Raw genomic sequence first — 17,328 nt, forward strand, 5'->3', positions numbered from 1 at the left:
ATCCTTAGAGCCCCAGATGGATCCCTTTTTGTTTGTAAAACTGAAAATTAATGGATGTCTCTGGTATTCTTCTAGATGATGCTCTTACAGTTTTCTAGTAAAGTTCTTATAATTTTCACGGTCTGAATACAAGAACAGTATTTCCTGGTCTTGCAACTACCACTTTGTCAGCACTCTAGCACTGTTCCAAACACCTCTTAGTTTCAGGGGAAGTCTCTGGTTGGGGGTAGGGTTACCACACAAATGAGGAACCGCTTTTATCATCACTCAGATCAGTGCATACCCTTTTCCTCTCCCTCCTCTTTGCCTCTGACCTGTTTTCTAAAACCTACTATATATATTCAAGAAGCTGCCTCTACAGCACTACAGTTGAGAGTGTCCTCTGTGAGGCATCTGCTTCTTGTGTCAGAGAGTCCTATGACTAGTTGGTATCACCTGTGACCACTGACATTAATTCCTGCTGCTACTAAATAACAAGCACCAGAATCCACTACCATTGAGACCCCCATCACTGACTAAGGGATCTGGATTCACAACTGGGCAACAGGTCCTGTTGCTGGCTCCACATGTGTATCCCAGCATCTCAAGCCCACACTGTGCATCTAGACATCATTTGCAACAGTCCCACACTGAAGCTATGTTTACAGGGGCACTCTTTTCATTGTGTATGACATCTTGCATTTTCCATATGTTATTGAGCTTTTAGGGAAAATGTTTTTCCAAACTTTATACTTTAGCCCTAATATTTCTGGGATTTAGCACTAGCCTCATAACATTTATGTTGGAGGACAAATCTGAGTAACAAGTATCAGGCTGTACTTTGCATTTTAAATATGTTTTGAATTTTAAGACTTTAAGCATTACCCACTCTTCCTCTGTTCATTTCTCTGATTCCCATTAAATTAGCTCTCCTGAAAGCTGATGTAGGCACACCAAATAATACAGAATATTTTCAAGTTTTTTTGGAAGGATTCTTTAGAGTATAGATTTTCAAACATGCCTTTTGTATGTGCAAAATAAAATAAACAGGTTCAGACTTAAACCAATGCGAAGAAATATTGAGAAATAAATTTTAAAGGTGCAGCACAAAGTCCTAGATCTTACTCTGGGTGTTTCAGTTCTGGGTAGAATGGTAGATCATAGCACTTTCCAAGTCAGCAATGTCATTACCACTGTGTGGAGTTATAACTAGATAATAAAATGGGTTTGGTATCAAGTTTTTCATACCTTTAATGTTCTTGATGGTCTTACAAAAAACAGGTGTCTTTCAACATAAGCGTTGACGTGGATGGCTGGGCTTGGCAAACCACCAGAGAAAATCATACCTCTAAGAACAGCTAAAATCACAACCCCTTTTACCAGCACCCATCCCATGGAAACATATCTAGAGCTGGGTTTTCTGGTTCCAAGATTGCTTTCCTTGCATTCAAAATACAGACTGAGAACATGCACATCAATTTCACTTAATTAGCTTTTTACATGACTTTAATTTCTGCTCAGTTAGCTAATTAACAACATGCTTCCAAATCAACTCTGCTACTCCTTTCTCGTGAGTTCACAGGCATTTTCACGCTCGTGCTCACGAAAATCAGCTCTGTTAACATCTCTTCTTCTGCAATGATTCAGGCTTGAGGGTAGTTCCCCACTGAGATACAGTAGCTGTGCTATTAATTTTGTTCTATACTTTTTTCTCACTAGGAAACAGGCTATTTAATTCATGAGATCGCTCTGAGGCAGTGTGTTTATGTTGCTGAGTAGATTTATGTAGCGCCTGTATTGAATAACTGAGTACGCTGGCTGGAAATTACTATACTTGCCACAGATACGAATTTTAAATACAATTTTTCCAAAGCCTATTCAAGTAAATGAAAGGGGCCCTGTCCATTGCCAAAATGAATGTCGTCTCATGTTTCCATAATTTTTCTCTTAAAAAGAGGTGTGATTATATCTTCATGACAGACCTTTCATCATTGTCGAATATGTCAAATACATTTTGGTTGATTAGGATATTAGTGTGAAATGACTGATAGCATTGGGTCCTCAACTCCATCCAAAACAACCATTAGGAAAATTTCTAAATGACTCCCAGACCATATCTATGCTTATTATCAGTTCACTCAGCCAAGTCTGTTAATTCTTTGAGGAAGGAAGTCACATTTATCTCTGTTAATTCCTAAGTTTGATATTTAGTTCTACATAAACTGGCATAATATATAGGTCTCTTCAGCACATCTGAGAACTCCTTAAATTACCCATTTTGCTTTCAATTTTTATATTTCACATATGAGTAGAATCATATGGCTCTTAACTTTTTCTGTCTGACTTATTTTCTTTACCATGATATTGTCAAGGTCCATCCATGTTGTAGCAAATGGCAGTATTTCATCTTTTCTTATGGATAAGTAGTATTCCATTGAGCATATGTACCACTTCTTTATCCAAACAGAGACAACAGTGTGGTGCGTACCAGATAAAAGTGGGGAGGGTGACCTTAAAGGGTAAATAGGGTCAAATATGTGATGAAAGAAGAGTCAACTGCAGGTAGTAGGCACTACCACCATCACAATATACTGATGATACACCATAAAAATGTGTATGTGAAACCTATATAACCTTACTAAACAATGCCAAATAGACTTCCGCCAAGATGGAGGCATAGGTGGAAACACTATACCTTCTCTCACAACCAAGTTTAAAAACAACAAAGTTTTAGCAACAAAAACGCAGCCAAACCACAGAAACTTGAACTACAGGGAAGTCTGACAACAACGTACCCTTAAGCCAAACCAGTAAGAGGGGCCAAACCAGCAGCAGAGCAGGGTCGGGCAGGAAAGATCCACCGGACCTACCTGGACCTACGGAGTGCGACCCAGGCAGGCAGGCAGTGGGCGGATCCCAGGTGTGGAGTAGCAGTGGGCGGACCCACCGAGGGCCGAGGACGGTCACACATTCGCAGGCAGATACTGGAGAAGGAGCGAGCAGTGAGACCGAGACAGACCACACCGGGCCCAGCGGGAAACAGCCGAGGGGACCGCTATTGTACCTCTCTGACCACGCCCCCACATAAGCGTCACAAACCAGCGACCTGGGTGGCCCCGCCCTGGTGAACACCTAAGGCTCTGCTCCTCATACCTAATAGGCTCGAACAGAGCAAAACATTATGGCTCAAGAAGAACAGCTCAAAGCCCCAGAGCCAATAACTCTAAACAACCAAGAAACTGCCAACCTATCAGATGCACAGTTTAAAACACTGGTGATCAGGATCCTCACAGAACTGGTTGATTTTAGTCACAAATTAGAGGAACATATAAGGCTAAACTAATTGAAATGAAGGGAAACACACACAGGAAACCAATAGTAATGGACAGGAAACTGGGACTCAAATCAAGGGAGTGGACCAGAAGGAAGAAAAAAATGACTAAACAGAAAAATATGAAGAAACAAGAATTTTAAAAAATGAGGAGAGGCTTAGGAACCTCCAGGACATCTTTAAATGTTCCAACATTCAAATTATAGGGGTACCAGAGGGGAAGAGGAACAGTCACAAGTGGAAACCTTATTTGAACAAATAATAAAAGAGAACTTCCCCTTTCTGGCAGAGGAAATAGACTTCCAGGAAATCCAGGAAGCTCAGAGAATCCCAAAGAAGTTGGACCCAAGAAGGAACACACCAAGGCACATCATCATTACATTAGTCAAGATTAAAATGAAGGAGAGAATCCTAGAAGCAGCAAGAGATAAGGGGACAGTCACCTACAAAGGAGTTCCCATCAGACTTTCAGCTGATTTCTCAAAAGAGACCTTACAGGCAAGAAGGGGCTGGAAAGAAGTATTCCAAGTCATGAAAACCAAAGACCTACAAACCAAGATTGCTCTATCCAGCAAAGCTTTCATTTAGAATGGAAGGGCAGATAAAGTGCTTCTCAGATAAAATCAAATTCAAGGAGTTCATCATCATCAAGCCCTTATTATATGAAATGTTAAAGGGACATACCTAAGAAAAAGAAGATAAAAAAGATGAACAGTGAAAGGACAGCAAACTCACAATTATCAACAACCACACCTAAAACAAAAGCAAATTAAGAGTACAGCTAGATCAGGAGTGAACCATAGAAATAAAGATCACATGGAGGATTAGCAACAGGGGAGTGGGAGGAGAAGGGGAGAGAAGGTACAGAAAATAAGTAGCATAGACAGTAGGTAGAAAATAGATAGGGAGGAGGGCAAGAATAGTAGGGAAAATATAGAATCTAAAGAACTTGAGACACGTGGTCATAAACTAAAGGGGGGGAATGGTGGGGGAGGGGTGTACAGGGTGGAGGGGAATGAGGGGGTAATAGAACAACTCTAATGGCATAATCAATAAAATATATTTTTAAGAAAAGCAATACCAGCTCAATGCATTTAAATTAATTAATTAATTAATTAATTAATTAATTAATGTTTAAGACAGTGAAAACAAAACAAAAAAACAATACATTACCCATTTTGGAGAGGAATGGATAATGTAAACTCTAAAGATATGGTAGCAGTCTATTTCTCTTAAATTAGACCACCACATTGAGTTTTGAAGTATTTAGTCAAAGTTTGGAATTTTATCACAAAGCAAGTGCTTTACCCATTCTAAGTATTACTCTTAGTGGATAAATGCCACACATAGGAAAGACACCTGCCAGTTTGTTATGATATTAAAATAGGTGCAAGAAAAATTTCTGTGATAATTTACCCAAACCTCCGTATATTTTGTACTCTTACAATGAAAATAATTCCTTTCCAGATATTGCTTTAGCAAAGGGTTGCAAGTGATAGCATATGAAGTAATAGTGAAATGCCATTATTAATAAATCTGAATATAGCCCTGGCGATTGTAGCTCAGTGAATTGAACATGGGCCTGTTCCAAAGGATCATGGTTCAATTCCCAGTCAGGGCACAAGCCTGAGTTGCAGGCCAGTTCCCAGCAAGGGACCCACAAGAGGCTCCAAGGACCCATACACTGATGTTTTTCTCCCTCTCTCCTTCCCTTCTCCTCTAAAGATAAATAAACAAATTTTTTTTAAAAATCTGAATATATACCTCACCAGAAAAATAGTCATTTTAAAAATAATATTGAGTTAAATAAAGTTGACAATAGAAAATTTGTTGACTAAGGTAATATGAATAATTCCACATATAATAACTCATTTAAAATGTACAGACTATGGGAGGTTGTGGGTGAAATTTGGGACTCAACAGGTAATGAATTAGCTGATTTTAGTGGTAGCAATGATGTATAAAGAGAAAAAAGTGTTGAAACTTTCAAGTCTTAATTTACAGCAAACAATAACCTTCTCAACTTAAAAAAAAATAGTTGGGTGCCAATTCAGAGCATATAACAAAAACTCAATGTGCAAATAGGCAGAGTTTGCTAATTTGATATTAACTCATATTTTTATTATTTGAGATTCAATATGTCCATGTCTCTAACCAGAAGAAAGTGAATTTCTTCAAATAACATTTAATTTAAAAATGCATTCTTTATGAATGTCTTCTATTTTAGCAAAGCAGAAATACCTGTGAAGACTTAAAGCATTACACAGTAACTCCTGATGGAATCCTGTCCAAATCATCTGGAGAAGGTAGTTTAACACAGTGTTAAAAAACAGTAATTTGAGGATCTGACAGAGTTCCAAATCTCAACTCTGCCATTTACTCAGTATACCATCTTAGGCAAGATACTTAACCTCTTGAATTTTGATGGTTTCATTTGTAAAATAGGACAATAATATGCATTTCGAGACATTATGACGGACTGAGTGTGGTAATCATTGCAAAATACTTATTTCTGCTCCGAGAGGACATGTTCAATAAATTGTTGTCATTGCAGATGAATTATGACCTCATAGAAGGCAAGCATCATGCCTTAATATTTTTTTCTGTATTCTCCATAGGATTTATTATACTGTGTGGCAAACCGTAGGCCTTTCTCTGCACTTATGAAGTTTCTTATGTAGTGACTGATTTCCGATGTGCTATTGGGATGTGCTTTCACATAAACTGTTGACTAAGTGTAACTAAACTGAAAATGAAGATTGATCACTTAGAAAATTGTTTCTGCATCAGCTTTTCTCTTACAGAGTTAAGCATAAGTTACTGGCTTGCATGCAACCCAATAAACAGCACTGAGAAGAATTCTTGGTCCTTTCCATTTAAGGAAGGCCACTGCACAATGAAAAACAAAATTGGGTTCAGGGTAAGCTACTCAGATGCAATTTCCTTCTCTTGAGGATAATATCTATTCAGAGCTGATAGCTTTTAAGAACTTACCCAACTTCCTTCCTCCTTCAGCAGGTTTGTAAATAAGTTACCTGTGGAAAACTTTGTGTCATTTGCTTTCAATTGTTCTTACAATTTATGTGGTCATTTAATAAAATTTACTCTGCCCACAACTGAGAGAACAACACTAGACCTTTATTAAAACATAAATTCTGGAAGGATATGTTATATTTGTATTAGATGCTCAGACAGTGTTTATCTCTGTGCTTATAGCAATTTTCATTTTTCTTTAAAGTAGGCCAAGGTGTAGAGAAAGGAGGAAGATGCTTATTTCACTATGTACCTTACTGACAAGAAGTTATGAATTTGATGGTGTTTTTAATCCTGGTGAGCAGTGCTCTTTTGCCATGCTTTCTGGAGTAGAAATACATAGAAAAGATCTATGACAAATTTTTTCCTTCACCTTGATCCTATATGTCTTATATTAATTTTTCCATCAATTACATTGTGTACTACTACTTAATTTTAGCTGTTTTTATAATTATTCTTAAATATAAAAATACATACTAAGACAAGTTCCAGGAAAACAGATTCTTTTTCACGTGTGTTATTCCCCGCCATGTCCTCCACGCCTTGAACAGAAGAGTGGCTGATGTAAACTGGGGCTCTTAGAATATATTGATATTTGCTGTATGAATAAATAAGAGAATAAATTAATGATTGTTAAATGAGGTGGGAAGTTAATAAAAATACACAAAGACACTATCGTTAAGAATTAACAGCAATAACTTAAATTGCCTTGCCATAGATTACTGGGCAAGTTACCTCATCCTCTGTTTTCTATTTCTAGAATTCTTGTAATTATGGTCAATTGTTTGCATTCATCATTTATTTCTTGGAGCCACTGAGAACGAGGCTATATTATTTAACTAGTTTTAAATTATGTCTCTAAATAGTCTATTGAAATAGCTTTACTTAAATTGAAGTTGCTCTAAGACTAATTTCCCCTTGAGTATTATCTTCCTCATTGCCTACTTGTGTATAAAATAATACAGCCTTATTTGGGCACACAATAAGATGTGCTCATGAGTATTCACGATAAAATCTGAATGCAAAAAAAGTGTTGTAAGTATAATTTACTGTCTTAATGAGGACAGTTCAGAGAGTACACTGGTAAGCTATTAAACACTTCAACCAGGTCAATAGGCATGATCCAGGCAAATTGAAGTGTGATGTCACCCTTATCTAAAGTAGACTAAGGTTCTGATATCTTGCTTCTGGAGAGAAACTTTTGGCTGTGTACCCAGGTCAGTGGGGTGTGAATTAATGCCTCTCTATATAAGGGGATATAGTGGAAACATTTGTCAATTTGTCATGGTGTTTCTAACACGTAAAAATGAAATACTCTTCCTCTTTTTGCCTAATATACTTGTATTTGTCATTTAAACTCAACATCTCAAATCAAGTCCTTTTGTTGTAAGCACATGTAAGAATGTCACAGCATTGAAAAGAATCTCAACTTTTAATTCATTAATTATTTAACCTCTCCTCTTCAAAATGTACATGCTGTGAAGGCAGACACCATGACTTTTTGTTCCTTGTTTATCTGTTGGCTATTGCATCCTAAGCCCACCACAGTCCCTGACACAAATAGGTATTTTTGAATATTTAACAAATAAGTAAATCAATAAATAAATTTCTTTGGTTTCATACCCACTCATTAAACTCATATAAATTATTCCTGTATTCTTATGAAAATTAATGCTGAAAATTATAACAACATAGAAACTTGATTACTTTAACAGACCGTCTTTTTTCCTTTCTATCATTTTGACTCAAACTGGCCTCATCCAGCATCCAACTCACCTACCTTCTTCTCTCTTGCCTTGGGACCACTGCCTTAATTATTATTAAGGCCTTAGGACAATGAGGTTCTGGTCCTCATCAAATAATCTTAAGAATCAAGCCCCAGGTCTGTTGACCACAGGGAGTTTCAGTCAAACTAGAAAGGACATTTAGGCCACAGTTGTGTTTCAGTTTCAGACCCAGAAAAGCCTAGAAAGCAGATGAAACAGTGCCATAGCTAACCCCTACCCTAGCACTGACCTATCAATGGTGACCCCAACCCTGACCATAACCCTAACTCTCTCAGTCATTATGACTAATGGATTTTCCCAAATATAACTCACTCCATAGAAGCCATGAGGGAGTCAGGTCTTTGGGCATCAGCTAACTTGTTTTGGGGCATTGGACATTTCCTAAAAATAAATCCTTAGTTTCTTTGCTGCAAGCTCCTGGGTTTTTTGTCTTAATTGACCTTTGATTCACACAGGCAAATGGATCCAGTAACACAATTATGAAAGACTTGGAGAGTCGTGAAATTAAGGCTATCTCTCTTCCACAAACCAATTATTTTTCTATCTGGAGGTTCTACTTTCTCAAAGGAAATTCTTATACACTTGTTTTCATGATATTGTTTCCCTCATGGACTTCAGATAACATAAAGGGAAATAGGGACTAACAAAGAGGTGATAAGGACAGAAGATTTATAAAATAAAGTTCAACTTCTAAAGATTATTTTCTATTTCTGTGTGAGCTGCCTTTGGGAAATGGTAGCCACACAGACAATTTAGAATTTCTATAATATGAACACAAATGCCTTTTGACTTTCATTTACCAATTAGCTCTTGATAAAAAATTGATAATGAAAGAAAATGATCATTTGTCACAATCAAAAAACTCAAAAACTATCGTTTGGTCTGTTTATTCATTTTATGTGAGGAAATGAAGTTCCATAAAATATGTAACATTCTACTGTCAATGTTATCTTAGAAATACTTAAAATAATTTAAGAAATCAAACCAAAATAAAAAATATTGTCTATATGTAAACCATGATTCTCATTTTAAGATTGTGATTACAAACTATTCAAATCAAAAATAGAAATTTAAAAATAATTTGTAGTGTACAAGTATTTCTAAATGGTATATGGTCTTGGTAAAACCAATACTATGTAAAACATTGTTTTAACCTTTCATTTTATTTCAGCAAACATTGTCAGGAACTGTTATGGAATGTGGGAGCAAAAATGAGATTTTATCCTCAAGGAAGTCAGGAGTCAAGAAAGGGAGGCAGACACATAACAAACCTGGGTCATACAGGTGCTGCTGTCTGCATCAGGACACTAGTCTATCTCAGATTCTTGCTTAATATAATTATTTTCAGAAGATTCTAGTTCAAAGTGCAATTCTATTATCCCCTGGACAAGTTAAGATCTCGAGCATGTAGCAACTACTGTTATGTTAGCTCAGATCTTAATCTAGAGAAGAAAGGACAATGTGTATAAACTAGGGAGAACAAAAGGAAAATAGAGTGATGAGTGAGAGCACCTCGTATGGAAGAAGAATCATTAAGTTTTCAGACTATACACCCCATGAGGGAAGGGATACAGTCTTGATCACCAAGGAGCTCACAATAACATTATAAGCATTCAGTAAGCATTTGTTACATTAATTAAGTGGGTAGATGGAAGAATGAATAAAGGAACATGATTCCTGGTATCACTATGAGGACATGAGATCCGGATAAGGGATGGGGTATAAAGAAGAGGATGCACTTGTACTTAAATACTTGTATATTTAGTGAAAATTGGGGGCTCCTGGTATTGAATTATCCATATCTGCATTGTTGCTAAGTAACAGAGACACCAAATTTCTTGCACTTATATTGACTTAAGGGTTATGCTTTGTAGATTCTTCTGTGACTAATGAAACTATTGCTTCCATTTGGTTAACAAAAGTGATTGATTCTCAGGATCCTCCTCATCTGTGATATTTGAATACTTATCTTTAGCAACTGATTTGTGAGTGTGGTCCGATTAGGCCTTCCTGGCCTCTCACTCAGAGCTGGACCCTGCACATGGTTTGGTATGTTCCTGATAGGTTATACCCCTTGAAGGCCCTGCATCTGTAACCACAATCATTCTTCTCTAAATCTGCTTCCGCTCACTCAGTCTTATGACTTCGCTCCTGCTTGCAGGCATGTAACCGGTTTCAAAAATTCATCAGTTCCCTTCATCTATTTTCTTGGACAGAAATTCAAATAGGGGAGGTGCAACCACCATAATCCTGACATGTTTTATTTTACTTATTTTTTATTTTTTCAGAGAGAGGGCAATGGAGCGGGAGAGAGAGGGAGAGAAACATTGATGTGAGAGAAAAACATCGGCTTTTCTACACGCCCTGACCAGGGGCTGAATCCAAAACCTAAGCATGTGCCCTGACCAGAAATCTAACTCACAACCTTTGGTTCATGTGGCAATACCCCTGACATGTTTTAAAATGTTATCTGAGAAAGCCTGCTATTCCTATGGCATTGAAAATGCTCTTCAATTCAACTTTCATTTTTTCTCTGATATAGTCCCCTAGAAAATATATACACACACGCACATGTGTTTATACATATATATATATATATAGCGAATTATTTTTTAGTTTACTAGAAGTATAAAAATTGTAAAGGCCTTTTCCCATAGAAATATTTTTGTGAAAGCCATATACTTCATTATGATGAACTATTTTCTTATTGTTTTAATCAATGTATCCATGATAAAATGTAATTGTAAAATTATTACCAAAATCTTAACATCTTACTTTATACAATAAATCATATTTTATCACATCCATGAATTAAAGGGATTCAGAGTGATGTCTTTCAACCACTTTAATTATGCACAAACTTGAGTATGAGTAATGACCCATTAAGAGCTAAATTCTGACTAAATTTTGTCTTTTTACTAGATTCTGAATACAGTTGGAGAAGCTTCCAGTGGAAGGCATACTTCTTAAGAGCCTAAAAATTTTGAATCTAGTAAATTTCAGTTTGACAGCTTATTAACTCTAAGACAGTTAGGGGTCACTGGTTAGTTGTCTTTTCTAAACTCTGTGCTTTTTTTAATTTATAAAATAAAGGCAGAATAATAGACAAAATAAAACAAACTGTTTTAAAGTATGAAACTGAACATTCCATGGAAATGATAAAGAACTTTGCAGTGATGACGTATTTTTTTGGCAATAGTTTTACACACAAAGGCACAAACGCATAACCTTACTTATGTATATTTTTAACTTTTTTCCAATGTTTTTCTTTTACAAACAAGACTTAATTCTCACCATAGATATTGTTTTACTCCTACCTATAAAAGTAGTACTATAGGTTGCAAACTAATTCACAAGTCTTTATTTTCTTTTAATTTTAACAGAGCAGCTCCTGGTCTTCTGGCAGAAAATGCAAACCCTTTGTTGGCAGCTACAGGATTATTCCTTGGTGAGCCTATTAATGGGCTGTTTGAGTGATATGTGCTCTTCATCACCAGTATCCTGTGGTGGATGTTCTTTCCAGGTATTTTTTATGTCGGCTACAAGTATTGAATTTTTAAAAATTAATTTTACTACTAAAAAATCCCTACTGAATCATATTTTATGACTAGCTAATGGAAGTTATTTTATTCCAGTTGTATAAATGCCTTTATCTCATCATTGACTTTTTTTTTATACTTCGCAATTTTCTTCTCTAGTTTTACTCCTCCATTTTTCTCATAATATTATTTATCTTTTCTCTGTCAGTTATATTTCTTAATTTTTCTGTCTATAATATTTGTCATATAAGTGTGTAAAGAATTTCCCTATGGAATTTTTGGATAAAAGTATTAAGAAGTATTAAGAAGCAACAATGTAGGCTCTTATGTTTTCTGGACTATTGCTTTTATTTTCATCATTATTATATAATGCACAAAATTGATTTCATATCTTGGAAGAAAGAAAATTATTTTGTTAATAACAGGGTTTTAAATGAAAGTACAAGTCAGCATGGGGAAATAAGTGAAACCTGAGTTGAGGCCTGTTAAGACAAAGAGAAGTAAATAAAATGATGAGTTGTTAGGGTATCACTGTGGGACCCACTTTCATGTCTGGGTGTCTGAGGATTCCTAACCAAATCATTGCTTATTTTATTCCCACTAATTGGATTGGTCAGACATAATTATGAATCATATACATGACAGCTAGATATATAGAATAAAGTATATAACTATAACAATAGTTTAAGTTTACTTAATAATAATAACATATTAACTCACAACAACCTGTGAAGAGATCTTTTATGTGTCTCTTGATTCCTTTGCTTCTTAAAAGCAGAGATAATTATTGACTTTTTATTCTTGATTAACTTTTCCAAAATATTTATATAGGAAATCAGTTTTGGAAAGTAGATGTTGTGTCTTCCTCCAGGACAAAGATCAAGTAGGTTTATTTGCAGAGGACTTTAAAAAATGAAGTTATTTATGCTCAGGTCTCCTCTGCTTCAGTACAAAGCCACTGCATGGGTAGCATCTGCCTGGGCCCTTCCATGCCACTGTTGAGACTTTGGTACAGCAAAAAGTGGCAGATGCCATAAATAACTAAGTTCTTTGTCTCTGACCCAAGAAATTTTGTCTTATACAAGCAGCCATAAAACTGCAGTAGGATAATGTGTTAGCTTGCAGGTACATTAAACTTTCAGACTTTTCACAGTCCTTTGAAACAGCTTTGTAAAGTCATTTCTAAGATTATACACATTGCAAAAATGACCAAACTAAGGCACAATGAGCTTAAGTAACTTCCCCAAGGTCATATATGTAGCAAAGAGAAGAGCCAGGCTTCAAATCCAGATGGTTAGGCTCCAGAACCCATACATGTAAACATGCCACTGCCCTGGTGGTCACATTCGTTGGACTTCTAGTGTCCTTAGAGTTACCCAGTTCTAGATGAACTGACTATTGACTTACCAAAGAGTACTTGTCTTGCAGCCTGTCAAAGCCAGGCAAGTCCACTCTAGATGTGGGCAGATGGAGGAAAATGTGCGGAGCCTTGGGGATGCTTGACATGCCTTTATTCACGGGTGGGAGAGGCATGCACGCTGCAAGCTGAGTGTGTCCAGTGGGAAGTCCCTACCCTCTTAAATACTAGAGACAAATAAAGCCAGCAGAAGGCCAGGATATTATATAACACAGTGTGATTCTGTACATGCAAGTCCACTCACTGTTATGGGAACTACTTGTGAGGCCCATTTTCAGGGTTATGGGAAACTGCTTCCCTTAGTTACCCAGACACCTGTATGAGGAAGCCAGACTGCCTCCATTTGCCCTACAGGATTATAAATATGAGGTTAATTTTGATCTGAAACTTCCTCACACAGGACACTTGAAATGTTCTTTCCAATGAATATATAAATTGGATTTTTAACTATGTTTTCTTAATCTTCTATCAACTCTACTCTTTAGTTCTCTTCCTGAGCACCTTACAACTGGCAGTGTCCACCCTGCAATGATCTAATATACAATATTATTAATTTTAAGGAGGATTTGATGTCCTTTTGTAAATAATGATGATGTCTTGCTTTTCCTTCTTTTCATCACCCCTTATGTAACACATCTCACTTCCTTCTCTGAAATTTCTCTTACTGCTGGACCATTCCCTATGGTGGACATTTATTGATTTTTGTCTCTCCAGCACTGGTTACCCCTTATTCATGTAACTGCTCATTTCCTTAAATCTCTGCCCATGTCATCTGGATAAGCCTTCCTCCAGCCTCTCCCTTCTGGGTCCATCATGTACAACTTGCCAGTGAGATTCCCATATTGCCCTCCACACAGTGATTGGCTGTGTACACATGTCAGCCAAACTTAATCAAGCAAAGTTAATAGGCATTGACCTTGAGGCAATTACTTGAATTGTTGGTAAAAATTCAAACTGTGGTTGAGTTTGCTAAATTTTAGGAGTAAGCCTGTATCTGCCAGTGGCCATTGTGGCATCAAGGAAATCTCCTTCCTGAGCAGAAAACCAGCCCTGATCAAAGCAGGGCCAAGATACAGAGAGTAAACATTTGCTTACAGAATTGTGTGCAGATCTGGATCCAGCTAAGCCATTATTTAACCTAGAAAAAGCCCTGCACGTTTTAGTTTTGTCATGCAGTAATGCCCTCTTAAGCCACTCTGATTTGAAGCATTGCCACTTGCTACAATCTTCAGATTTTTTTTGTGCCCCTACTATCTTTATTTCTTAAATTATGTATTTTCACTTGACTTCTAAATTCTGTCTTGATTTAGAATGTTGAAAGTTCTGTGCTTTTCTGACTTTTCAATTTTAAAATGTCTCTTAATGTTGTTTGCTCTTAGAACAAGAAAACCAGCAATGAATTGATGATGCTTATTTAATATTCAATCACACTTGGGTCACAATATATACTATTTTATTTAAAAATAGACGTAGGAATAATTATGGAGGATGGTGAATTTATGGGAGAATAGTTCCTGGCTAAAATAGCAATGAATGTGATAAAATTTCATATGTAATCAGCATGTAACACTGTGCTTTAAATAATATACTCCTGATCTTATTGTTTAGAAAACAATATAATAGGTAAATAGTTATATACTCAATTTTGTATTAACAAGCATATTGTGCTAACATTTCAACATAGTACTTATCTTCTTGTTCCTTTTATTTGATCTGACATGAAGGAAAAAGATTTTAATACTTATCAAATCTCATTTTCCCCTTAATGACCATAAGTGCTCATGTAGGTTATCTGCCTCTCATTTATTTGAAAAAAAGAAAAGCTCTCACATTTGGAGAGCATAGCATATTTGGAGTTTCAAAAAGATTGCGTACATTCTCTTTTTGACTGATATAACATTCTAAAAGGTAGATGGGAAAGACACTAAAATCTCCATCTTGCATCTGAGATAAATAAGTCATGTATTCAAATGAAGGGTGGAATATAGAGCTTTACTTGCTTAGTTCGGCAGACCTATCACTGCAACACAAATAGACAGATAGCTTGAAGTTAGTAGATTGAACATAAATGTCCTCATCTAAACATGAAATCTGATTCATTCCATGTACACCATGATACATACGTTCAAGGTATATAGGGTTGGAGCTGCCATATTGTACTATCAACCAGAAATGCAAATGCAGAGGTTTCGTTCATGCATTGATTCTTCAAATACAGGGAACATATTACAGCATGCCATGCATTATTTTTAGATGAATTTTTGGTGGTAAACGAGACTGACTTTGTTTTTAAAGATAATCTTCTTTTATATTTCTCTACCATTATTACATCAACTCAAAGGGATCTATTATGTTATTCAATTATTTCTGGTAGATGAGCCTGAGGAAACTCAAGGGACGATATAGCATGCTGGGTGTAAGTATTAATGTGTTCTAGAGTAAAATAAAACTATTAAAATAATGTATAATGTCTGAGCACACAATCATACCAGAGACAAATAAACACATGCACAACACACACACACAAAAAAAACATGTTTAGTTTTGGAGTCTTCCCAGGTGAACACAGTTAATCTCTCAGGTGACAGATGTATTTAAACTAGCTGTTGAAGATCTGAGGCTGCTTGTTGAAGATGGGACAAGTGCCATCTTCCTGCTTAATAAATAGAATAAAAACAGAGTATGCATAAGTATAAAACATATTCCAACCAAAGTTTTGAAAAAAGTCAGTTTTCAACTACAAACAAAGACTATAGTTGCTATAACTGTAGTCACTCAACCTTCAAAGGGTGCCAATTATGTTTGTCCTCCTTGCTGTGTTCTGAAAAAGAGAGGCACCATGGGGATCAAAATAAAACACCTAATTACTTTATGTTTTAAATGCAAACTATCTGTGGAAAACAGCAGGCCAATCTTTTTCCTATCCACTCAACAGAAGTCCCTTTGGTGTCTGGACAATTCCACTAATCATTTGGGTTTAACTACATTTCAAATGCCTTGCATTCCCTCTACAAACATCTTTACTCTCTCTTGGAAAGACCTACACACTTGGTTACTATTTAACCATTTCTCTATTGAAGTGAGTGCCTGAGAATTAAAGCTCCCTAGAGCTGGCAGATGAGCTTTCACGTAGAGTAAGTATTGTAACACATCTGGAAATTAAAGGCCAAGGGGAAAAGGAAGCTAGAATAAGTTTCCAAAGGCACCTCTTGGTATTTGCAAAATCACCATTATAAAATGAAATGTTTTCAGAGGAATCAAATTAGTATTTCATTAACAACATTAAAATCCTCCTGAAATCTTGATCACCTGTCCCAGTGTCATTAGCAGAGAATGCCGAAGCTTAAAAAGAGACGTCACAACTGTCAGAAAAAGACTGAGAAATAGCTCCACATACCTTTATGGATTTTAAATCTGCTTATTTCAGTTGTTCCTTATTCTTTTATCATTTTGTTTGTTTGTTTAAAGCTACATCACACACTTTTGGTATCCTTAGCATTTTTTATACGTTTTTTATACTTTAAGCAGGAAATAGTAATTTTCTCAGTTTTGCAATTAAGAAAAAATGTACAAACCTAGAGCACAGATTTTTATAGGTTCTAGCCTAAAACTTTTCCATTAGCATATGCAGTTCTTGTACATTTATTTATATAATTATTATAAATATATGTATTTAGTGTGAATATGTAAAAGTGATTTCTAGTTGCTGGAGCAGAGGAAGGTTCTTATTAGATGAACTGATAAGAGTCTTATGGGGAAGAAAATTTGTTCTAGTTAGAAAAAAAAACATGTGTATAAAATAAGATACATTAACCACTCATCATATTCACCAATCAAACATAGTACATTGGTGGCAGAAGTCTAAGCTAGTTAGAAAAGCAAGACAAAGATGGAAGGCAGGGAAATGTAGAAGACAAAGTGCTTCTTCAAAACTCCCATACTTCCTTTCTTTCCCAAATTGTCTCTGGTCACCGTAATTTGTGGTGACAGGGGTCAGCAACAAAGCATCAAAGACCATGACACAAAGGTGAGATGACTCACCCTACCTTTAAAATCTTAGTAAAGAACTCTAAGATCTTATAATCAAGGAACCAAGATAGCATCTACTCGACCTTCATTTTGACATCTGCAGATTTAAAGCAATTGAGCTCTTAGTCCTACACTCAGGTTAATTTTCACTAAAAAAAAAAAAATGATTTTGACAGTTTTAGAAAGTCAGGTTGAGCTCATATAAGGAAAAAA

This window comes from Artibeus jamaicensis, unplaced genomic scaffold (genome assembly GCF_021234435.1).
Source record: "Artibeus jamaicensis isolate MK-2021 breed Jamaican fruit bat unplaced genomic scaffold, CSHL_Jam_final contig_3214, whole genome shotgun sequence".
NCBI classification, from domain to species: domain Eukaryota; kingdom Metazoa; phylum Chordata; class Mammalia; order Chiroptera; family Phyllostomidae; genus Artibeus; species Artibeus jamaicensis.